We start from the raw sequence: 24,197 nt of genomic DNA on the forward strand, positions 1-24,197 counted from the left end.
TAGAAGCACTTGCATTTGAATGAGTTTCAAGGATGCCTTGGTACTCGTGTGATCTGAGTGTATCAGTTTTGGAATACAACTGTCGCGTGGTGCACCGCGACCTCCAGGCACCCCGGAGTTTCTGAAAAAAAATTTTCTGCGATTTTCACGAAAGCACTTTTCTTCAACTTGATTTGGGCTAAAAATCCATCCCTGAAAATAAAAATTCTCTGAGTAGTGTGGAAATGCTGATCCTTACCCTACCTGGGGTGTCCACTGAGCATTTCCGCGAACTCTAGTTGAAGTTCTCTGGGCATGGGATTTTGACATGTTCCCCAAACCAAAAGGAATGAGTGGGAAACAATCAAGGAAACAGATAGAAGCACTTGCATTTGAATGAGTTTCAAGGATGCCTTGGTACTCGTGTGATCTGAGTGACTCAGTTTTGGAATACAACTGTCGCGTGGTGCACCGCGACCTCCAGGCACCCCGGAGTTTCTGAAAAAGAATTTCTGCGATTTTCACGAAAGCACTTTTCTTCAACTTGATTTGGGCTAAAAATCCATCCCTGAAAATAAAAATTCTCTGAGTAGTGTGGAAATGCTGATCCTTACCCTACCTGGGGTGTCCACTGAGCATTTCCGCGAACTCTAGTTGAAGTTCTCTGGGCATGGGATTTTGACATGTTCCCCAAACCAAAAGGAATGAGTGGGAAACAATCAAGGAAACAGATAGAAGCACTTGCATTTGAATGAGTTTCAAGGATGCTTGGGTACTCGTGTGATCTGAGTGACTCAGTTTTGGAATACAACTGTCGCGTGGTGCACCGCGACCTCCTGGCACCCCGGAGTTTCTGAAAAACTGAGTTTTGCTCTACCAGTCCGGATGCCATGAAATTCTGGTTCACTCTGGGTTTTACTCTACCAGCCCGGATTACTTGGAAGTCTGACCCGCTTCTGGATTTACTCTACCAGTCCTGATCCCATAGAGGTGTGATCCGCCCTGAGTTTCGATCTATCATTCCGGATACTAGTCTATCTGGATAAAAGTCTTTAGTCTACTACTCCGGATCACTAAATTTCTTTTTCGCTCTGGGTTTTACTCCACCAGTCCGGATTGCTTGGAAGTATGATCCGGTTCGGGTTTAAGTCTACCAGTCCGGATCCCTTGGGAGTCTGATCCGCTCCGGGTTTTACTCTAACAGTCTGGATTGCTTGGAAGTATGATCCCGTTCGGGTTTAAGTCTACCAGTCCGGATCCCTTGGGAGTCTGATCCGGTCCTGGATTTACTCTACCTGACCAAATCCGATGGAAATCTGATCCACTCCGTGTTTCGATTTACCAGTTCGGATACTAGTCTATCCGTATACTAGACTTCAGTCTACGAGTCCGGATCCCATGTGAGTCTGATCCGCTCCGGGTTTTAATCCACTAGTCCGGATTGCTTGGAATTCTGATCCGGTTCAGGTTTTACTCTACCATTCCTGATCCCATAGCAGTGTGATCCGCTCTTGGTGTAGATCTACCAGTAGACTAGTCTTTAGTCTACGAGCCCGGCTTCCTTGGTTGTCTGATAAGCTCCGGGATTTACTCTACCGGTCCGGATGCCATGGGAGTGTGATCCGGTCCGGGTTTTACCCTACCAGTCCGGATCCCATGGGAGTTGATCCGCTCCGGGTTTTGATCGACCTGTCCGGATTGCTTGAATGTCTGATCCGGTTCGGGGTTTACTCCACCATTGCTTGGAAGTCTGATCTGTTCGGGTTTTACTCTACCATTCCGGATCCCATTGAAGTGTGATCCGCTCCGGGTTTCGATCTACCAATTTGGGTACTAAGCCATCCGGATACTAGACTTTAGCCTAAGAGTCCAGATCTCTTGGATGTCTGATCCACTCCAGGATTTACTGTACCCATCGGAATCCCATGGATGTAAGATCCGCTCTAAGTTTCACTCTACCAGTCCGGATCCAATGGGAGACTGATCCGCTTCAGGTTTTACTCCACCAGTCCGGATTGGTTGGAAGTCTGATCCGGTTTGGGTTTTAATCTATCATTCCGGATCCCTTGGATTTCTGATCTGCTCCGGGATTTACTCTAATGGTCCAGATTCCATGGATGTCTGATCCGCTCCAGGTTTCGCTCTACCAGTCTGGATACAATGGGAGTCTGATCTGCTCCGGGTTTTACTCTACCAGTCCTGACCCCATGGAAGTATAATCCGCACCGTGTTTTTCTCTTCCAGTCCAGACTCCATAGAAGTGTGATCCGCTTCTGGTTTCGCTTTACCACTCCGGATCTCTGGGGAGTCTGATCCACTCCAAGTTTTACTTCACCAGTTTGGATTGCTTGGAAGTGTGATCCGGTTCGGGTCTTAATCTACCTCACCGGATCCCATAGAATTCTGATCCTCTCTGGGTTTTACTCTACCAAACCAGATCCCATGGGAGTCTGATCCACTCCGGGTTCCGTCCTACCTGTCCAGATACTAGTCTATCCAGATACTAGACTTTAGCCTACGAGTCCGGATCCCTTGGATGTCCGATCCGCTCCAGGTTTCACTCTACTAGTCCGGATCCCATTGGAATCTGATCCGCTCCGGGATCCGACCTACCAGTCTGGATACCAATAATAATAATAATAATTGCTTACACTTATATAGCGCTTTTCTGGACACTCCACTCAAAGCGCTTTACAGGTAATGGGGACTCCCCTCCACCACCACCAATGTGCAGCATCCACCTGGATGATGCGACGGCAGCCATAGTGCACCAGAACGCGCACCACACATCAGCTATCAGTGGGGAGGAGAACAAAGTAATGTAGCCAATTCATAGAGGGGGATTATTAGAAGGCCATGATTGATAAGGGCCAATGGGAAATTTGGCCAAGACGCCCCTACTCTTTTCAAGAAACGCGCTGGGATTTTTAACGACCACAGAGAGTCAGGACCTCGGTTTAACGTCTCATCCGAAGGATGGCGCCTGTTTACAGTATAGTGTCCAAGTCACTATACTGGGACATTAGGACCCACATGGACCGCAGGGTGAGCGCCCCCTGCTGGCCCCACTAACACCTCTTCCAGCAGCAACATTAGTTTTCCCATGAGGTCTCCCATCCAGGAACTGACCAAGCTCACACCTGCTGAGCTTCAGTGGGTTGCCAGTTGTGAGTTGCAGGGTGATATGGCTGGATACTAGTGTTTAGTCTACTAGTCCGGATCCCTCGGGAGTATGATCCGCTCCGGGTTTAACTCTACCATTCTGGATCTGATGGAAGTCTGATCCTGTTCGGGTTTCGATCGACCAGTCCGGATTGCTTGGATGTCTGACCCGGTTCGGGTTTTACTCTACCATTACGGATCCCTTGGATGTCTGATCCGCTCCAGGTTTCACTCTAGCCGTCTGGATCCCATGGGAGTCTGATCCGTTCCGGGTTTCATTCCACCGGACCAGATTGCTTGGAAGTCTGATCCGGTTCGGGTTTTTCTCTACCAGTCCGGTTCCCTGAGATTTCTGATCCGCCCTGGGATCTACTCTATCAGTCCAGATCATATGGATGTCTGATCCGCTCCAGGATTCGGTCTACCAGTCCGGATACAGTGGGAGTCTGATCCGGTATCGGTTTTACGCAACCAAACCAGATCCCACGGAAGTATGATCAGTTCTGGGTTTTGCTCTAGCAGTCCGGATCCCTGTGGAGCCTGTTCCAGTTTGGGGTTTTTCTCTAACAATCTGGATCCCTGTGCAGTTTGATCTGTTCCGGGTTTAGCTCTACCAGTCCGGATGCCATGAAAGTCTGATTCACTCTGGGTTTTACTCTACCAGCCCCGATTGCTTGGAAGTCTGATCCGGTTTCTGGATGTACTCTACCAGTCCTGATCCCATAGAGGTGTGATCCGCCCTGAGTTTCGATCTATCATTCCGGATACTAGTTTTTCTGGATAAAAGTCTTTAGTCTACTACTCCGGATCACTAAGAGTTTTTTCCGCTCCGGGTTTTACTCCACCAGTCCGGATTGCTTGTCAGTATGATCCGGTTCAGGTTTAATTCTACCAGTCCGGATCCCTTGGGAGTCTGATCCGCTCCAGGTTTTACTCTACCATTCCGAATCCCATGGTAGTCCGATCCGCTCTGGGTTTTCCTCTACCAGTCCAGATCACATGGAAGTCTTAAAATGTCCTGGATTGCTCTTACAATCCAGATCCATTGGGATTCTGAACCATTCCGAGATTTGCTCTGCCAGTCTGGATCCCATGGGAGTCTGAACCGGTCCAGGTTTTACACTACTATACTGGATCCCTCGGAAGTATGATTCGCTCTGGTATTTACTCTACCTGACCGAATCCAATGGAAGTCTGATCCACTCCGTGTTTCGATTTACCAGTTTGGATACTAGTCTATCCGTATACTAGACTTTAGTCTACGAGTCCGGATCCCATGGAAGTCTGATCTGCACCGGGTTTTAATCCACTAGTCCGGATTGCTGGGAAGTCTGATCCTGTTCAGGTTTTACTCTTCCATTCCAGATCCCATAGAAGTGTGATCCGCTCTGGGCTTAGATCTACCAGTCCGGATACTAGTGTTTAGTCTACGAGTCCGGATCCCTTGGAAGTCTGATCCGCTCTGGGTTTTACTCCACCAGTCCGGATTGCTTGGAAGTATGATCCGGTTCGGGTTTAACTCTACCAGTCCAGATCCCCTGGGAGTCTGATCTGCTCCGTGTTTTAGTTTACAAGTCCTGATTCCATGGGAATCTGATCTGCTCCAGGTTTTACTATACCAGTCCGGATCCCATGAAAGTCTGATTCAATCTGGGTTTTACTCTATCAGCCCAGATTGCTTAGAAGTCTTTACTCTACCATTCCTGATTCCATAGAAGTGTGATCCGCTCTGGGTTTAGATCAACCTGTCCGAGTACTAGTCTATCTGGGTACTAGTCTTTGGTCTACGTGCCCGGATCCCTTGGAAGTCTGATCCGCTCCGGGTTTTACCCTATCATACCAGATCCAATGGAAGTCTGATCCGCACCGTGTTTTTCTCTTCCAGTCCAGATCCCATGGTAGTCTGATCCTCTCCAGGTTTCACTCTAGCTGTCCGAATCCCATGGTAGTCCGATCCGTTCCGGGTTTTACTCTACCAGTCCGAATCCCATGGTAGTCTGATCTGCTCCGAGTTTTACTCTACCAGTCCAGATCCCATGCAAGTCTTAAAATGTCCTGGATTTGCTCTTACAATCCGGATCCTTTGGGATTCCATTCCGTTCAGAGATTTGCTCTGCCAGTCCGGATCCCATGGGAGTCTGAACTGGTCCAGGTTTTGCAATACTATACTGGATCCCACGGAAGTATGATTCGCTCTGGGTTTTACTCAACCAGTCCGGATCCCTGAGGAGTTTGATACGCTCCAGGTTTTATTCAACCAGTCCGAATCCCATAGTAGTCTGATCGTCTCCGGGTTTTACTCTACCAGTCCAAATCCCATGGTAGTCTGATGTGCTCCATGTGTCGATCTACCAGTCAGGATACGATTCTTTATTCTACTAGTTCGGATCCCTGTGGAGTCTGATCCGCTCTGGGTTTCCCTCTACCATTCCAGATCCCTTAGAAGTCTGATATGGTCCGGGTTTCCCTCTACCAGTCCAGATTCCATGGAGGTCTGAAAATGTTCCGGTTTTGCCCTTGGGAGTCCGAGCTTTTCCGAGATTTGCTCTACAAGTCTGGTTGCCATGGGAGTGTGATCCGGTCCGGGTTTTACCCTACCAGTCCGTATCCCTTGGGAGTCTGATCTGCACTGGGTATTGATCTTCTAGTCCGGCTTGCTTGGAAGTCTGATCCTGTTCACCTTTTACTCTACCATTCCTGATCCCATAGAAGTGTGATCCGCTCTGGGTTTAGATGTACAAGTCCGGATATTAGTCTTTAGTCTACGAGCTCGGATCGCTTGGAAGTCTGATCCGCTCTGGGTTTTACTCCACCAGTCCGGATTGCTTGGAAGTATGATCCGGTTCGGGTTTAACTCTACCAGTCTGGATCCCTTGGGAGTCTGATCTGCTCCGGGTTTTAGTCTACAAGTCCTGATTCAATGGGTATCTGATCTTCTCCAGGTTTTACTGTACTAGTCCGGATCCCATGAAAGTCTGATTTACATCCTAGTTTTATTCTATTAGCCTGGATTGCTAAGAAGCCTGATCCGGTTCTGGTTTTACTCTACCATTCCTGATCCCATAGAAGTGTGATCTGCTCTGGGTTTAGATCAACCAGTCCGAATACTAGTCTATCTGGATACTAGTCTTTGGTCTACGAGCCCCGATCCCTTGGAAGTCTGATCCGCTCTGGGTTTTACCCTATCATACCGGATCCAATGGAAGTCTGATCTGCACCGTGTTTTTCTCTTCCAGTCCAGATCCCATAGAATTAGGATCTGCTCTGGGTTTAGCGGATCACACTTCCATAGGATCTTCCTAAACCTAACAGTCCCGATCCCATGGAAGTATGATCAGGTTCAGGTTTAACTCTACCAGTCTGGATCCCTGGGGAGTCTGATCCGCTCCAGGTTTTACTCTAGTAGTCCGAATCCTATGGTAGTCTGATGTGCTCTGTGTGTCAATCTACCAGTCAGGATTCTGTTCTTTATTCTACTAGTTCGGATCCCTGTGGAGTCTTATCTGATCCGGGTTTTACTCTACCAGTCCGGATCTTGTGGAAATTTGATCCGGTCTGGGTTTCCCTCTACCAGTCCAGATCAATTGGAAGTCTGATCCAGTCCGTGTTTCCCTCTACCAGTCCGGATTCCCATGGGAGTGTGATCCGGTCCAGGTTTTACCCTACCAGTCCAGATCTCATGGGACTTGATCTGCTCTGGGTTTTACTCTACCATTCCGGATCCTGTTGAAGTATGATCCGTTCTGGGTTTCGATCTACCAGTTCGGATACTAGTCTATTCGGATACTAGACTTTAGCCTACGAGTCTGGATCCCTTGGATGTCTGATCCGCTCCAGGATTTACTGTACCCATCCGGATCCCATGGAAGTAAGATCTGGTCTGTGCTTCACTCTACCATTCCGGATCCCTTTGAATACTGATCCGCTCCAGGTTACACTCTAGCAGTCTGGATCCCATGGGAGTCTGATCCACTCCAGTTTTCGATCTACCATTCCAGATCCCATGGGAGTCTGATCTGGTTCAGGTTTTATTCCACCAGTCCAGATTGCTTGGAAGTCTGATACGTTTCAAGTTTTACTCTACCATTCCGGATCACGTTGAAGTATGATCTGCTCCGGGTTTCGATCTACCAGTTCGGATACTAATCTATCCGGATAGTAGACTTTAGCCTACGAGTTCAGATCCCTTGGATTTTTGATCCACTCCGGGATGTACTCTAGTAGTCCAGATCCCATGGATGTCTGATCCGCTCCAGGTTTTACTCTACCAGTCCTGATCCCATGGAAGTATAATCCGCACCGTTTTTTTCTCTTCCTGTCCAGATTCCATAGAAGTGTGATCTGCTCTGGGTTTTGCGGATCAGTATTCCATAGGATCTTCCTAAACCTAACAGTCTGGATTCCTTGGAAGTATGATCCGCTCCACGTTTCAATCTAACAGTTCAGATACTAGTCTCTCCAGATACTAGTCTTTAGTCTACGAGTCCAGATCCCTTTTTTGTCTGATTCACTGCAGGATTTACCCTACCTGTCCGGATCCCATGGGAGTCTGATCCGGTTCAGGTTTTACTCCACCAGTCCGGATATTTTGGAAGTCTAATACGGTTCAGGTTTCCCTCTACCATTCCAGATCCCGTTGAACTATGATCCTCTCCAGGTTTCGATCTACCAGTTCACATACTACTTTATCCAGATACTAGTCTTTAGTCTACAACTCCAGATCCCTTAGTTGTCTGATCCGCTCAAGGGTTGACTCTACTGGTCCGGATCCCATCAATGTCCGATCCGCTCCAGGTTTTGCTTTACCAGTCTGGGTACAATGGGAGTCTGATCTGGTTCAGGATTCGCTCTACAAGTCTGGATCCCTTGGATTTCTGATCTGCTCCGGTTTTACAAGTTTACAAGTCCTGATTCCATGGGAGACTGATCAGCTCTGCGTTTACTCTACCAGTCTGGATCCCTTGGTTGTCTGATCCACTCCAGGATTGACTCTACCGGTCCAGATCCCGTGTAAGTAAGATCCGCTCCATGTTTTACTCTACCAATCTGGATCCCATGGGAGTCTGATCTGGTTCGTGTTTTACTCCAGTCCGGATTGCTTGGAAATCTGATCCGGTTCGGGTTTTAATCTACCAGTTCTGATCCCATGGAATTGTGATGTACTCTGGGTTTACTGGATCACACTTCCCATGGAAGTATGATCCGGTTTGGATTTAACTCTACCAGTCCTACCCTGGGGAGTCTGATCTGCTCCGGGTTTTACTCTAGCTATCAAGGTCTTTTGAATGTCTGATCCGCTCTGTATTTTGTCCTACCAGTCCGGATCCCATGGTGGTCTGATCCGCTCCGAGTTTCGCTCTACCAGTCTGGATCCCTTAAAGTCTGACGCACTCTGGATCCCATGGAAGTCATATCCAGTTCAGATTTCACTCTACTGGTCCAGATCCCATTGAAGTCTAATCCACCTCGGGTTTTACTCTACCAGTCCGGATTGCTTGGAAGTGTAATTTGGTCTGGAATTTACTCTTCCAGTCCAGATCCCATTAAACTCTGATGCACTCTGGGTTTTACTCTAACACATTGGATCCCATGGAAGCCTGATCCCCTCCAGGTTTCACTTTACCAGTTCTGATCCCTTCAAAATCTGATCCACTCCGGGTTTTACTCTACCAGTCTGGATCCCATGGAAGATTTATATGAGCCTGTTTTACTCTACTATTCCGGATCATATGGAAGTCTGATACTCTCTGAGTTTTAATCTATCAGTCTGGATCCCATCGAAATGTGATCTGCTCTGGGTTTTTCTCTACCATTCCTGATCCCATGATAGTCTTTTCCGTTTCGAGTTTTACTCTACCAGTCTAGATCTGATGGAAGTGTGATCCAGTCTGGGATTTACTCTACCAGCCAAGATTCCATGGAAGTCTGATCTGCTCTGAGTTTTACTCTACCACTATTAAGGTTTCTTCAGCCTGAGCTTTGTATCTAGTTAGCGATTTCATCTGACTTATCGTTTGTTCTTGTGACCCCCTGGGTTTCTGACCTACCGCTTCTTATCTCCGACTTCGATCTAGCCTCACGACGGATTATATTCGCCTAGGAATTCAGTTTTCTCTCTCACACTCCACACAGGATCTTTTCCATACCTTTTTCCCTCAGAGTACGTAACATTAACTTTTTATTTTTTTAAGGAGTGTAATTTATTTTTTTCATGTGATTTGTGATTATTTTGACCAAATGAAACAGAGCAACTGTCAAGGTTGCTGCTATGTTTGGTTACACAACATGTAATCAGTGAAGTCTTTTTTCTGGTGTTGACTTTATACAGATGCAGCCATTCAAAATGCGCGGTACAAACCCATACCTCATGCAACTACCCACAAGCCACTGCGGTGTACCAAGGTGCATGATTGGCTGGCCAAAATGACCGACAGGGGTACTCGTGGTGCGTTGGTCGTTAGTGAAAAGATTTAATCATTTAATCTCTTTACTGTGCAAATTTTAATCCGCTAAGTATTGAATATTTATATGGAATTTTACAACTAAAGGGAAATTTTAGTAGCTGAGCATAAACAGAAGAGGAGCATAATGTGTCTGATCATCATAAATGATATTAATTTAGGAACATAAACATATTATGTATATGGTTGGTATTGGTCGTTTAAAGAAAAAATACACACCAGTATTCCACTTTCTTCCTAAACATTTTAAGCATCAAAGTCTTACATGTGGTTGTTTTGGAAACATTTTTACGTGCTCCATCTGACCATATGAAGTTTATATACTTTGTGAAAAGTGATAATGTTTTAACCTTTTCTGTTAATATGATCGTTATCGGAGTAAACAAAAGCATACTTTTAGAATTTGATTAATAGGGAATATAATATGGAATCGCGTATCTAAAGAAATTAATAATGATATAATTAGATTCATATACTGTAGCTCAAACAGTAGTATAAGACTTTCTATGGATATGTGTACTTCAGGTTCAGTGCTTTCTGTGTGACTGTGTCTGTGGCGTGATGGCTTAAGTGACTGATTTATAAGCCTCAGGTCCAGTGTTCTAACCCAGCTATTGTCATGAGCTTTAATTTAACAAATAAACACTTCTTTGAAAAACGAAAATAGCAAATGTTATGGACACTACTGTATATTCACATTTTTTATACTGTTAAATATCACCACTGTTCGAAAATAAATTAATTATTTATTAATAACGAATAATTTGAAGCTGTTACTACTGTCGTTATTACTAATAATAAATATTATCGACACTATATTGAATTTGTTGGTCTTTCTAAATATCACAAAACATTCCAAGTTAAGTGATTACCATTTTCCATGAATACTTGCGTTCGTTATCACAGTAACAGAAGCTCATACTTTTCATACTCCGCGATGCAGAGGGCCGGCAACCTTTTAACTGTGACTATATCCACGATATAGCACATGCCTCGAGTGTCTAATTGCTTTTATAAAACGGTCCCCAAATATGCGAGTGCTGTATAGAATGAAGTTTAATTAAAAAAAAATATTAAACGCGAAAATGTTTAAGATGTTTACGTTCCTTCACCTGAGAATATAGTCCCTCGTTGCTACACAATGCAGAAACACAGTCACAAATACCATTAGCTAGCAAAGAGGACATTAGCTAGCCAATATGATAAATACAGGGAAAAAAATCAATTGAGAAAAAAAGAGCTGCTGATCTGTTCTACATGCATTTTTAATGTTTAATTAAGAAAAAAACTTAAAGCGTACACAAAGATTCTAAGCTGATCACGAGGAAGAAAGATCACCCATTTTTCACACATTAAAAGTGGTTATTAACTATCGAAACCTGTTTTTATAGCTTTAAAAATCATGTAATGTCTAAGTTAAGCAGGAACACAGCATTATATCTCATTTTTTATTTCTTTTTTAAAAGCTAAAAAAATAATTTGCCGAGCCTAAAGGTGTTTATATAAGGACTATCTAAAGAAATAAATAACGATATAATTATATTTATATACTGTCTGGCAGAATAAACTGAAGAGTTAGTTAATGCAACACAGAAGATAGTATTAATAATGTAGTGTTTTCAGGCTCATGCCCTATCAACTGAAGAACTGAACTCAGGCCCCCACTGTCACTTAATAGGGAAGCAGCCAGTTGAGCTACAGTGAGACCTGCCCTCAATCCTAACAGACCAGGTCACACCTATCCATATGAAAGGCAGTGACGCCACTGTGCTGGCAAGCCCTCAGTCACCTGACCAGTGAATGCACTGCATCAGAGAGAGTCAGTATAGCTTCTGGGAAATACATTTTTCCAGCATCAAAGTTTAACTCGTTCAGAGCGCCTGACAAACTCCAAGCGTTTCATTTTGCACTGAAGACCCTCACACCTGAAGAAGGTTTCACAGCCGAAACGTTGCATTTTCTCTCTTCTCTTTTCAGCATGGAATAAACCTATGACTTGTTCCTTTGCAGACTACACAGGCTAACGCAGCCACCCACCATGAAGTAGTGGCTACAGTGATAATTGAAGTGGATAATGTCATCCCAATTAAACAATGTGCTTATCGTGCAAAACTAAAAACTAAACTGCTAAACTTAAAATTAGGCACAAGAAGAGTTTTATTGGACAATGTTTTGAGGGTCTGGCGGAATTTCTCTGTGAACTGAAGAGTTATAGATGAGACACGTATCACGTCTTTTTACACTTGTAAAAAAGAACATTCCACTCAGTGGGCGATGCATTGTTATCTCAATCACCTGCTAATTCGTTTTACACCACGGGAAGGCAGGAGAATGTGATTGTACTGTAGCTGTATGGAATGTGTGTTGTGTTTACAAAATTAAAGTGTTTGAAATGTATAAAAGTTAAAAAAAATTACAGCTTACACAAAGATTCTTAGATGATCACAAGAAAGTGTATTGCAAATCTAATGGTCTAACCCCATTACACCCATTTTGATTAAAATTGCAAACGTGTTTAATTAAATGCCTTTATTAATTCACAATCTGACAATGTAATATAAATCGTTATCTTTGTCTTCTAAGTCCCTTAATTAACTTTAAGCATAGATTTCTCACCATTTAAATTTATTTTTCATACCATTGTTAAACAAAGCAGGAGCGTAATGTACTTCTTCATGGGATCAAAGGTGGAAAGATTAGATTGTAAGGCTAGCTGGTGTCTGTGTGGTTCGGGCCGGCTGGCTGTGCCGAAAAAATAAATAGAACATTAAATAGAACTGGTTTAACAGCTCTTAAGCATACTGTTGTTTTTGTTAACACAACTTTGTCAGTGAAAAGACCGAGGGCACTTTTCTGCCTTCCTACATTCTCAGAGTACAATAGGCGAACCTTCGAATGAAAGACAGTCCCCCTTCCCCCCATGGACAGGTAGACAAATGTTTTCACTGCCTATTATTAGAGGCTGAGGTCCCTGCTAGCTATTCAGAGGGAAAGGCGGTGATGTCACCACGCTGGCAAGCATGCTCTTTAGATACTTTAGATACTTTTCTTTAGATACATGATTCCATATTATATTCCTTGTTAATCAAATTCTAAAAGTATGCTTTATTTTATGCTGATAACGAGCAAATTCACAGAAAAGGTTAAAACATTATCACTTTTCACAAGGTATATAAACTTAATATGGTCAGAAGGATCACATAAAAAGGTTTCTAAAATAACCATATGTAAGACTTTGATGCTTAAAATGTTTAGGGAGAAAGTGGAATACTGTTGTGTATTTTTTCTTTAAAATACTAATACCGGCCATATACAGTTTGTAATGTAGGGATTTCTATATTTATGTCTTTATTTAGTGGTTAAATTAGTGACAAAGGCTAAACTTTTAGCTTCAGTAATGCGTACACAAGAACAATAGAAGATTTAAAAAAAAAAGAAACACGTCAAAATGTTTCCAAAACATTCACTTGTGATACTTTAGCTGCTTAGTTACACGATTCAATATTAATATAGCTATCAAGTGAATTTAACTCACTACAACATTTATCTTTTTACATTAACAGCAAATGGTGTTCTTACTGCTGTACTGTACGTATTCTTGGAAAATGATAAAATGTTATAACTTTTTTATGAAGTACAGAATATAAGCTTAATGTACTGCATACGGCTGACATTACAGGTTGTGCGAGCTGGCTTACCAGCACGGTGACGTCACCGCCCTTCCCTGTGGATAGTAGAGTCCACAGCCACTGGGTTGAGAGAAGATCCCCCTTTAGCTCAGCTGGGTGGTTCCCTGTGGAGTGATGCCGGAGACCTGGGTTTGAGTCCTCAGTGGTGAGGGGCCAGCCTGAGGTGGCAGTGGTGAGGGTGCATACCCCTGTGAACCTGAGAGTGCTCATTAATAATGTTACAACAAGTACATTAAAGCCAGAACCCATGTAAATTAAGAAGTAAAAGACTTTGATACATAAAATATTTATGCATAATTAAAATATTTATGACGAAGGTGGAAGGTTGTGTACTTTTGTCCAACAGCAATCTTACTTTTATAAAATATACCAACTTTTTAATGTTCAATGATTAACATGCTGTAATATACAGTTTAAAATTAAAATTCTAAAGAGTATACAACTTAAAATCTTAATTAGATAAAGATTGTCCCTCAGCAGTGATCGGGATTCGAAACCGGGTGTTTTCTGGTGACAGCTCAAACGCTGTACATGAGAGGTTAAGCTTTATTAGCTCCACCTGGCGGTGATTCCGGATACTATTATCATAGCTGTGGTATGATGTGATATGACACGTTATGACATGTTGTGATGCAACATGCCCACCGCGTTTTACCACAGCGTACCTTGCTCGTTTTGAATGGCAGCATCTGTATATGTGATATACAGTATGGATACATACACTTTGAACATTTGGAGTTATGTAAAAGACACTTTAAAGATCTTGAATAATTTGAAGTTTGACTTCAAAGTCACTTTTCACCATTTACGGGTTAAGTTGAAGTGATAAAAAGATGGTTTAATCACTAAGAAACTGCAACTAATTGAATAATTTGAGCATATTGCTATTTAATGTGTGTTCTTGTAAGTAATTTGGAAATTAATTTGGCTTTGGGATGGAGAGATCAATAGGTTAGCTGGTTAATACTTGTTTGGTCATAGGAAGCAGGTGTGTGTTGTATTAGAAGCAGTGGTGATTTGGTGTTTGCACTTTGAGGAGATGTTAGGATTGGCTCCTGGTGAATTATCTATTCCCCTGAGGTCATCGTGAGGCTTATATCAAGGCAGCCTGGGAAGCTGGGCTCTGTTTGTTTCTGGCTATAGCAAGAGAAAGGGCTCTTGAGTCTTTGTGGTATTGGGCCGGTGGTTGTTAGTTTTTGGTGTTACTGTGCAAGGTGAGTGGTTTTGCTATGTATTTATTTTTAATCAAGAGAAGTTTGGAAGGCTTTTCATATTTTTTTTTAAATAACTTTCAGAAATTTAAGTTTGTGAAAGCATAGGGTGAAGTTAAGGTTATTGTGAAATTCCTATTTGCTTTTGGTTGAGACAATTTTAAATTTTCTAACATCTATAGAAATGAGTCTCTTCCTCTACTTGTAGGATTCTGAAGAGTTGTGAAACAGATGATCACAGCTGTGACAGGTGGGTTCTGATTTTAGTGTATGAAACTCTTGTTACTAAATACTGAAACTTTTTTCTCTAGGTCTCAAACCAGCAACAAGAAAGAGGATTTATATCCTGACTGAGCAGTTTCACTAGGATAACAAGGAAGAACCTACTCCCTCTCCTACTCTGTCCAACATGCTGGTGCTTCTGTCTCTGCTGGAGTGTAGAAAGCTGTGGTGCTGCTTGTGTTCTTGGGCTTCCCTCAGTGAACAAGGTGAGCTGAAGGTAAGTAGAGGGGAGATACAGGTCAAGGTTAGTGTGAGGCTTTGAAGGCTGGGATCAGTCTGTACAGCACTTGTGTTGGTCCCCTCTCTGTGGGAGTGGGGTGGTCATCACTGTTTTGCTTCCCTTGTCTCCTTCAGGTGCTGTTCTGAGAAGATCGTGACAATGAGCACAGTCACTGGAGAGAGGATGCTGGTGGAGTAGCCAGTTGAGATCTTGTCAGAACAGTTTGTGGAAACCTTGGGCTTCTGTGCACAGAGCTGCTTCTTTTTATAAGGCTGGTCAGCAGTGGTGTTGATTGTTGTGAGTTAAACTACAGTGCAGTGAACAGAGCTCCCAGTCCCTGGCCATCTGAAAGCACAGATGTGGAGTGTGGAGTGACAGGCTTGGAGAATTGTTCAGAGGAAGGTCACTGGGTGGCTAAAAGGATACTCACCGTGTGACCTGTTGATGCCCACCTGTAAGTATTGAAGTCTTGTGGTTTCAACAGCTGAAAGTGAAGAGATGCTGCAAGCAGTCCTTGAATTTCCTGGATGCCCATGCTTCTTGGAGCAGTTGCAAAGGTAGTGTCTAGAAGGACACTGTCCCTGGAGAAGAGGTGAATTTCACTCCTGTATCATGTTTTTTACTTGGAGTAGGTTAATTTTCCTATTAATAACCAGTTCATGAGTATTGAGGGCTTTTTTACCCATTGGAATAGGCCCAGTGTTAGATTTTGGAATCTTTTGGTGATTTTCTATCATGTTTGAGTGTTAAATATGAGGTGTAGGCCTTTTTGTGTTTTTTTTTTCCCCTGACTTTCTTCTGGGTGCTGCACTTCTACACTGACATGCACTTGACTGGCTGTCATTCTTGCTCTCAAAAAGTGAATTACTGCTTTGTGTTTGATTTATTTCATGGGTGCACACATGTAAGTAAATCACTTTGGATACACTGCAGTACAACAGTGAATTGGCACACTGCAGACTCCTTGCTGGTTAAGGCTCTGTGGAGACAGCATGACAGCCAGGTTCTCTTGATGGGTGTTGGCACAGAAACTGCTTCTCACAGGAGGAACTGCACTGGATCCCTCCCCTGTGGCAACAAGCATGGAGTGTGGGGTTTTCTCTTTGCTCTCTGCAGGGTTTTTTCCTGTTGGTTTGTCCTGGATAGGTGCTGCACTGTGAACATTTGTGCAGTTTAGTACAAAACTGGAGCTAGAAGTAAATATTTTTTTACTGTTTCTAAGTGTAGAGGCTCAAAATCTAAATCTTTCTCCACTTCAGGTTCTCTGCTGTTGGAAGGGTTGACCAGGCCTTTGCTCCCAGAGGGATTACCTTTATTTGCCAGGAATAACATGCAGATGTGGCACACTGTAGACTGGGTGCTTTCTCTTCTGTGAAGATCTGCTTGAGGAGTTAAGTGTTTCTAAACCAATACAACAGCCAGGGCACCCAGTCAGTTGCTGAGTGAGTTCTCTACCAACCAGGAAAAGGGACCACGGGAGATCGTGTGGGGCAGCTTTGGGCTTGACATCACTTAAGCATCTTTTAAAGGTAGGAACAGCTTCCTGTTCTGACTGATGGTCTTTACAGCAGCTTTGTGATGACCGTTTCCAGGAGCACCTGAGCCACCTGGCTGGTTGAGCCAAAGCTGACTGTTCCAGGTAGGAGGGGACCCTGATTTTAAATCCTTCGTTTAGCCTGCAGCTGCTGGAGTTCTTTGTAGGTTTTCTAGCCTTAATGGCAGTATTCCCCTAGCAGAAGCACTGGTTAATGAGGAAATGAGTGCCAAATATTGGAAGTGTTGTGCAAGCACTGGGAAAAAAATGGCTAAATTGTATTATGGTACCACTGGAAAAGAATCAGCAGTATGTAAGATTTATTTCATGGGTGCACACATGTAACTAAATCTTACATTGACTGAAATTTAGAAGTGAATTAAGTAAATTGTAAAACGGGGGAAACTATGCTCCTGTCTAGTGTAAGGCAGACTTCCTGATTTAACCCAGTGAGACAGTATTTTTCTAATTTCCTGCAATGCTGACTGGAATTGGTTGTGTACTGTGCCTTGTGAGAAGGGAGAGAGCAGTATGAAAACGTGCTTTTTCTGGAGGACTCCCTTGTTCTGGATGTGTAATTGTGCTTTGTTTAGTACTGCATGGTTTGCCATTGGCTCCTGTGTATTGACTTGTGACTGTATAGGATACTATGGTAGTAAACCATTTCTATTTGGTTCAATTTTTAGAACACATTTAAAGGAGCTGAGTAGTGAATGTGAAGCTTAGTTTTACCAAAAGTTTGTATATGTACAAGCTGTAATCTCTCTGATGGTAGAAAACATGATGTGGCTGGAAGGCTTAAATCTATATACAGTGGCCCAGCAATAGGGTTTTAGTGCTATCTGTGCTTTTGTACTTCAATTGTTTATAATGTTGAAGCTCTAAAACCTTTCCCCTCATGGCGTTCCAGTCAAGGCTGCAGCTGTTAAATAATAAAGATGGTTGGTGTTTTTGGTCTTGTACTGCTATGGAACCCAAATTTGGGGGGGGGGGGACTTGAAATGTTCTTTATGTAAAACTGACTGTAAACGTACTGCAGCCTTAGGTGTGTTTACTTTTTTTTTTTAAGTGAATGTCCACCACTTTTTGATGGGATATATAACTTTACAAAATTCTAAGGTCAATTCGCTGTACTGTAAACTTGTTACTACTTTTTTTGTAGAAGTACTGATAGTTTTTAGGTGTACATTAATTGAGCTTGTATGTACCCTAGGTCCACATGGAATACTGTAAATTGAATTAAGAAACATATTTCCTTGGTTATAGGAATGTGGAGAATGTTAAACTTCTGTAAATTGACCTAAAGATCTGAGTATTTGTGGGGAGGGGGAAGCAAAGTCTTGCCTTAGGAAGCTTCCAAGCTGCTTTCAAGAAGAGAAGCAAGAGCATCTATGTCCTGGGTGAGCAGGGCAAGGACTTGGGTTATTGTTTCTGTTTGGGCCAGTAAGAGGCCAGTGGTTAAGGTTAGGATCAGTGATCAGTCAGGATTGGGGGTAGAGTTGAGTTGAACTGTACGTTTTGAGATGGATGCACTGAATTTGAATCTGAACTTTAATCCTTTTTGTTTTGCACTGCATGTGAATTCCAGCAAGCTGGTGACAACTGTCATAATGGAATATTGCAACAGGATCCGGAGGTTCCCTGGAAATCTGCTGTGTCAATGGAACTATAAGGAAGCGGAAGGCTGTGCCTATTTTTCAGCTATTGCCTGAATCACTGACCTTGGCTGCTCTGTGATGGACAGTTTGGAGGAGTGTCTATCCACTTTAGGAGTCCATGATGCCATTCTGCTTGATGGCCCAGCTCTGAGTAAAGGAGGCTAGTTCTGTCCTGAGGCGAGGTGATCCACCTGCTCAAAGTTCTCAACAACCACAACTGTCAAACCTCTGCGTGAGGTGGGAATACTGGTGGTCGGTAATCCAATCATCTCACTGCCTGAAGTTCTTGGACCATAGCCTGCATCTTTAATGCTGATCTGCTTATTGCTCTTAACCCAATCAGTGCAACTTTTGGCCAAGATAAAGGTGAGTTTGAAGGTAAGTAGAGGGGAGGTACAACTCAAACTCTTTTTATGAGGCTGGTCAGTAGTGGTGTTGATTGTGTTTGTAAATGAGACTAGTGCAATGATCGGTGCTTCCCAGTCCCTGGCCATCTGAAAGCACAGTGTGGAGTGACAGGCGTGAAGAATCCTGTTCAGAGGAAGCTCACTGGCTGGCTAAAAGGATACCAGCTGTGTGACCTGTTGATGTCCATTTGTGAGAATTTAAGTCTTCCACTTTGAAGAGTGGAAAGTGAAGAGATGCATCAAGCTGTCCTTCTTGAAATTCCTGGATGCCTGTGGATCTTGGAGCAGGTACAAAGGTAGTGTCTTTTGACATGGTCCCTGGACCAGAGGTGGGTTTCACTCTTTTCCCATCATGAAAAGGTGCTTTTGGAGAAGGCTGTGTTAAGCTCTTGGACATCTTCAGATGGATAAGGTCATGCTTTAATGTGCTAAATGTTTTTTTTTCTTTTTGGCTATCTTCTGGGTTTTGTTCCCTGCTTGGGTGAAGCACTCCCACACTGACATGCACTTGACTGGCTGTCATTCTGGCTCAAATACTGAATATGTTTTGTATGTGATTTATTTCATTGGTGCACACATGTAAATAAATCACTTTGGATACACTGCAGTACAACAGTGACTTGGCGCACCAGCAGCCTCCTCCACTGCAGACTCCTTGCTGGTTATGTCTTTGAGGAGACAGCATGTCAGCCAGGTTCTCTTGATTGGTGCTGGACAGGAACTGATTTCCTCACAGGGGAGGAACTGCAATGGATCCCACCCCCTGTGGCACGAGCCCTGGACTGGGGGTTTTCTCTTTGCTCTCTGCAGGGTGTTTTACAGTTGGTCTGTGTTGGACAGATGCTGCACTGTGTCCATGTTGGAAGTAGAAATGCTGGCTTGTCTGTTTCTAACAAGTACAGAGGACTTGGTCTAAATTTCTCTCCTTTTCAGGCTCTCTGCTGCCAGAAGGGTTGACCAGGCCTTTGCTCCAGAGGGAGGATCTTTTATCACCAGGAGTGGAGAACAGATGGTGCTGGTCTCCGGGACCTTTCCATGAAGATCTGTTGGAGGAGTGGGGTGCTTGTTTCAAGACAAAGTCAACAGTAACATCAAAGGATCTAGTCAGGTGAGTGGGTCAGGTGAGTCCCTTTCCATCCAGGAAGAGAGATGGGGCATTTTGAGCATAATGAGCACACTGGGTACATGGGGTTTTAATCGGGTACATTTGGGTACTATGGGTATATGTTGGTTTATTTGGGTACATTCAGGTACATTAGTGTAGATTGCATATCACGTTAAATGGGGTACGTTGAGTATATTGGGCAGGCAGCTTTTGGTGTGTGCGTGGGAGTTGCAGCATACAGTGCAGTACATCCTAAAAACACCATATATTACTCTTGACTTTTATCATTTTTTACACTTAAAATGGACTTGAAAGACCCTTTTGTCAGAGGAATGTAGGACAATCTGAAAGCCGTGCATTATCTTTAGTTCATTTCACGGAGAATTGAATATTTGAGAATCTTTGATTTTGTCATTTTAACAGTTCTATTTCTTCTCTCAGTGTCCACGCTTTATAAGGCATTGGAAGAGAAGCAAGTGGATCTATGTCCTGGGTAAGCAGGCAAGAACATTCTGGGTTATTTTGTTTGGGTTTGTTGGGGTTGAGGAAAGGGATAAGTTGGTTAGCTGGCTGTTTTGAGAAGGATGAACCTGTAATTTGTAACTTGTGTACTTATGTTTTAAACAAGATAATAGAACTGAAGTTCTCCCCTGTGGTAGGAGCCCTGCACCGTGGGTTTTTGCTTTTGCACTCTTCAGGGTGGTTTTCTGTTGGTTTGTCCTGAAAAGGTGTAGCACTGAACATTATGGCGGTTTAGGTCAAAACTGGTGTTGGGAGTGGGAATGTTGGCTGGACCATTTCTGACTTGTGCAGAGGACTCAGTCCAGTTTCTTATTTTTTCTTGAGGTTCTCTGCTGTCTGGGGGATGACCAGGCCTTTGCTGCCAAGGGAGGACGTTTACCAGGACTGGAGCCCAGATGCAGCAGACTGGGTAGTGGGTTCTGTCTGCCAAGATCTGCTTGGGGAATCATGTGCCTGTTCCAATTCCAGAAGCCAATGGACTCATCAGAGGAGCATCAAAGCTGCTTTAGAAGTTCCTAACAACAAAGGCAGAGAAAGGGAGGGAGGTCTTTGGTGGGTTAATTGTGGGCAGGAAAGAGGTTCAGGTGCTATTCGTTGTACAACAAGAGCTGCATGAAGCTCTAAGTGAATCTCTGCACACCTGCCTTGTAATGGCTGTTAGGACCATGGCTTGTAACTTCAGCACCTGAGCCACCTGGCAGGGAGGAGACAAAGTGACTTCTAGTGCTGGAATGGAGAAAGAGTTGGCAGTTGGTAACTTTGTAGTGTTTTGCACATTCTAAGCCATTTGAAAAGCAGAGTTTGAGAGACTCAAAGGTCATGCAATGATTTATTTGCATGGGTGCACACATGTATATAAATCTTGCATTGGCTGTAGAGTAAAACTGAATTGAGCATGTAAGGTAGAAATGAATAAAAGGAAAACTAATGCCATCCACTCACTTGGAAAAGAGGGATTGGTTTAGCTGAGTGCCGCTCTTTGTTGGTACCTGCACAGAAAGCCCTTTGTCATGGGAGGGGATTTCCTACAGAATGAGGTAGGAGAAAGATGGGGGTTGTTTGTTCTGTTTTGTGAGAAGAGATATGTAGTTATGTGGCTTTGTAAATTCTTTGCCAGAAAATGTCCTCATGTATTGAAAATCTATATTTTTGTTGGTGTGGGATGATTAAAAATGACTAAATGTACTGAGTCAGTTTTCTTTTGTTTCTTGTATGCTGATTGTGGTTGTGGTTGTGGTTGTACAAGGTGCTATATTGAGTATATACTGGCACTGGACCTGCTTTTCCCTACGTTTTATTTAGGTCACAATCTTTGGGTACATTTATTTAACATTTATTTGGGTACTCTTTGGGTACATTCCTCAGCATAGAGGATGTTTATAAGCAGTTTTAATTTTATTTTTAGTGATCTAAGCATTTGTATACATTCCTGTATTATGAAAACCTGTGGTATTTGTGGAGAAAATAGGTGAGCTTTAAGGTATATATTTTAGACATTGACGGTGTAAAACACAGAATTGAAATGCAGTTTGTGGTTTTTAAATGTTTTTAAATTGGCCACTGGGTGATTTGTGCATGGTGAAATAGTGTAGAAATGAATATGCACATTTATTCCCATTTGTTTATATGCTGGGGTGGCATTATGCAGGGGTGGGCCCAGTGTGGAGGTGGAGCCCTGGTAGAAGGGTAACCCCTTGTCTTTGTAGTACCAGGTGTCCTGGCTTCCAGCTTATGAGTCCCAGCTGGGCAGGTCCTATAAAGGCACACTGGACACCCTCTGAGAGGAGCAGAGCCACCCCTGGATGATGGTGTTTTTGCACCATCAGTCCTGCTGAGGATTGTACCTGTCTTAGGTTTTCATCTTCTGTTTTGCCTGTCCCTTTATGCCCTTTCACAGGGGCAGGCAAACGCATGCACCTTTTTATGCACTAACTTGTTATGCACAGACTGGACCCCACTGAATAGCAAATGTCCAGTCTGGTGACTGCTGTGATAGCAGTTTTTTCAACAAGCTGGACCCCATTAGATAGGTTAAGCCCAGCTTGTAGGTAACATGGCAGTCGCTTACTTTATTTTCTCACTTTTTGTATTGTTTTTGATCCCAGCTAACCTCACACTGGTGCTTCTGTCTCCTCAGCTGGGGTGTTGACTTTTTACTGGTGCTGTCCGTGGTGACTCCCACTATACACTTTCATTTAAGAGTAATTGCTGTATAATTTCAGTTTTCCATTCCATTTCAAGTGAAAATGTCTGAAAAGCAGTTTACTTACGTATGTTGTGTAGTATATCAGGTTTATTGTATTTGCGGTGAATTGGGCTGGTGGCATTACTAAATCTCTTAATGTAACAGTTGATGTCTTTTAAAGGGGTACAAAAGTGTGGGACTGAGATAGTACAAGTACTGCTACAGATCAAGCCATTTCATACTGTATAGATTGAGACTGCATTGCAAAGGAAAGTGCTATTTTTGTAACACCTTGTTTGTGAAATATTTATGTAATTAGTTAGTGTGAAATTGTTATAGCTTCAGCACTTTAAGGTTACAGAGTAGACCAACAGCAGGAATATAATAGTTTATTTATGAAAAAAAGGAGTTGTCAGAATTGTATTGAGTTGTGTAGAGGTTGCAGTTTGGGGTAGAGACAACTGTTAGCCATGCTGGCAGTACAAAGGGTTAAATTCAAAAGAGGTTAATGGTCTAGAAAATGTAAGTGTTACACAGTTTTAAACTGTAATTAGATTGTTTGGTTAGTGAGGTCTGGTTTAAATGACTGATAACTGCCAACTAGGAGGTATAAATCCATTTACAATGGTTTACCCATACAGCTCACTGCACTGATGATGGGTGGGATGCCAGTCCATTCCTCAGGTCTCATCATGCCAAAATGCAATTAACCCACCTCCATGCTCCTGGACTGCTTCTGAACTAGTTTTCATAAATAAAATGTAATGTGTAGAAAAATAAACTGGTGACACAAGGACCATGTGTAAGGAGTGTTTATTTTTATGAGCACAGGGTAGATGAGTCATTGACAACCACAATGATGTCCTGGAGAGGAGCAAGAACGTGCACATTGACTTTAGCAATGGTATGTATCATTCATAGGGTACATAAAAATAGTCTGGTTTAACATGAGTAATTATCATGTCAAACTGTTGGGTTGCTAGTTGATTCACAGCAGCCTATTATTCGTCATTTTTAAAAGAATCCAGGGTGTTCAGCTCAAGGATTTGCCATGTAGTGTTTTCCAGACCATCACGGCAGTTGTGACATGTCTCCCATTCTTGCCTCCAAAGTCCTCCAGACTAACAAACAATAGGTACGTGAATCTTATTTTGAAGGGGGTGAGAGGAAATTATATGAAAAGGTCAGATCCAGATCCAGCTTTAAGTTCAACTGCTTTTAGATGTAATTACAGTGAAGGAAACTGTGACATGCTATGTTCTGAAAGATTTTAAATGTCACTCTAGTTGTGCCATACTCATATGAGCCATAGGAGATTAGTAGTTATTGTACTTCTCAAGGTTTTGTTGATTTATTATGCTTCTGTTTTTGGTACGGTAGCTAAAGTGCTCAGTTTATTCAAACTATTAGGGCTTAGGGGTCTTTTTCTCCAATCCCAGAGGTTAAAGTGTGTATTGGTTCAGTCCAGCACAGAATTTAAGGACCTTTAAAATTATAATGTAGTCCATTTCATTAGTTAAATTCCAGTTTTTCAAGTATCTTATCTTGTTTTTCTTATAACCTTTTAAAGTTAATTACATTATAATAATAATTGCTTACACTTATATAGTGATTTCCTGGAGACTCCACTCAAAGTGCTTTACAGGCAATGGGGAGTCCCCTCCATCACCACCAATGTGCAGCCTTACCTGCATGATGCAAACGCAGCCATAGTGTGTCAGAACTCCCACCACACACCAGCTCTCACTGTGGAAGAGAACAGAGTGATAAAGCCAGCTCAGA

General features: G+C 43.0%; 2 long non-coding RNA genes across 2 annotated transcripts; both read left to right on the plus strand.

The window, feature by feature from the left end:
• The first annotated feature begins 14,436 nt into the window (after positions 1-14,436).
• Positions 14,437-15,445, plus strand: LOC138223174 (uncharacterized). Its single transcript, XR_011181693.1, has 3 exons — positions 14,437-14,505; positions 14,814-15,001; positions 15,139-15,445. It is a non-coding gene; the product is annotated as an uncharacterized lncRNA (long non-coding RNA).
• A 2,617-nt stretch (positions 15,446-18,062) lies between these two features.
• LOC138223143 (uncharacterized) lies at positions 18,063-21,386 on the plus strand. The gene is made up of 3 exons (XR_011181658.1): positions 18,063-19,711; positions 20,150-20,201; positions 20,555-21,386. It is a non-coding gene; the product is annotated as an uncharacterized lncRNA (long non-coding RNA).
• The last annotated feature ends 2,811 nt before the right edge of the window (positions 21,387-24,197 follow it).

The sequence above is a fragment of the Lepisosteus oculatus genome, chromosome 15 (assembly GCF_040954835.1).
Source record: "Lepisosteus oculatus isolate fLepOcu1 chromosome 15, fLepOcu1.hap2, whole genome shotgun sequence".
Taxonomy (NCBI): Eukaryota; Metazoa; Chordata; class Actinopteri; order Semionotiformes; family Lepisosteidae; genus Lepisosteus; species Lepisosteus oculatus.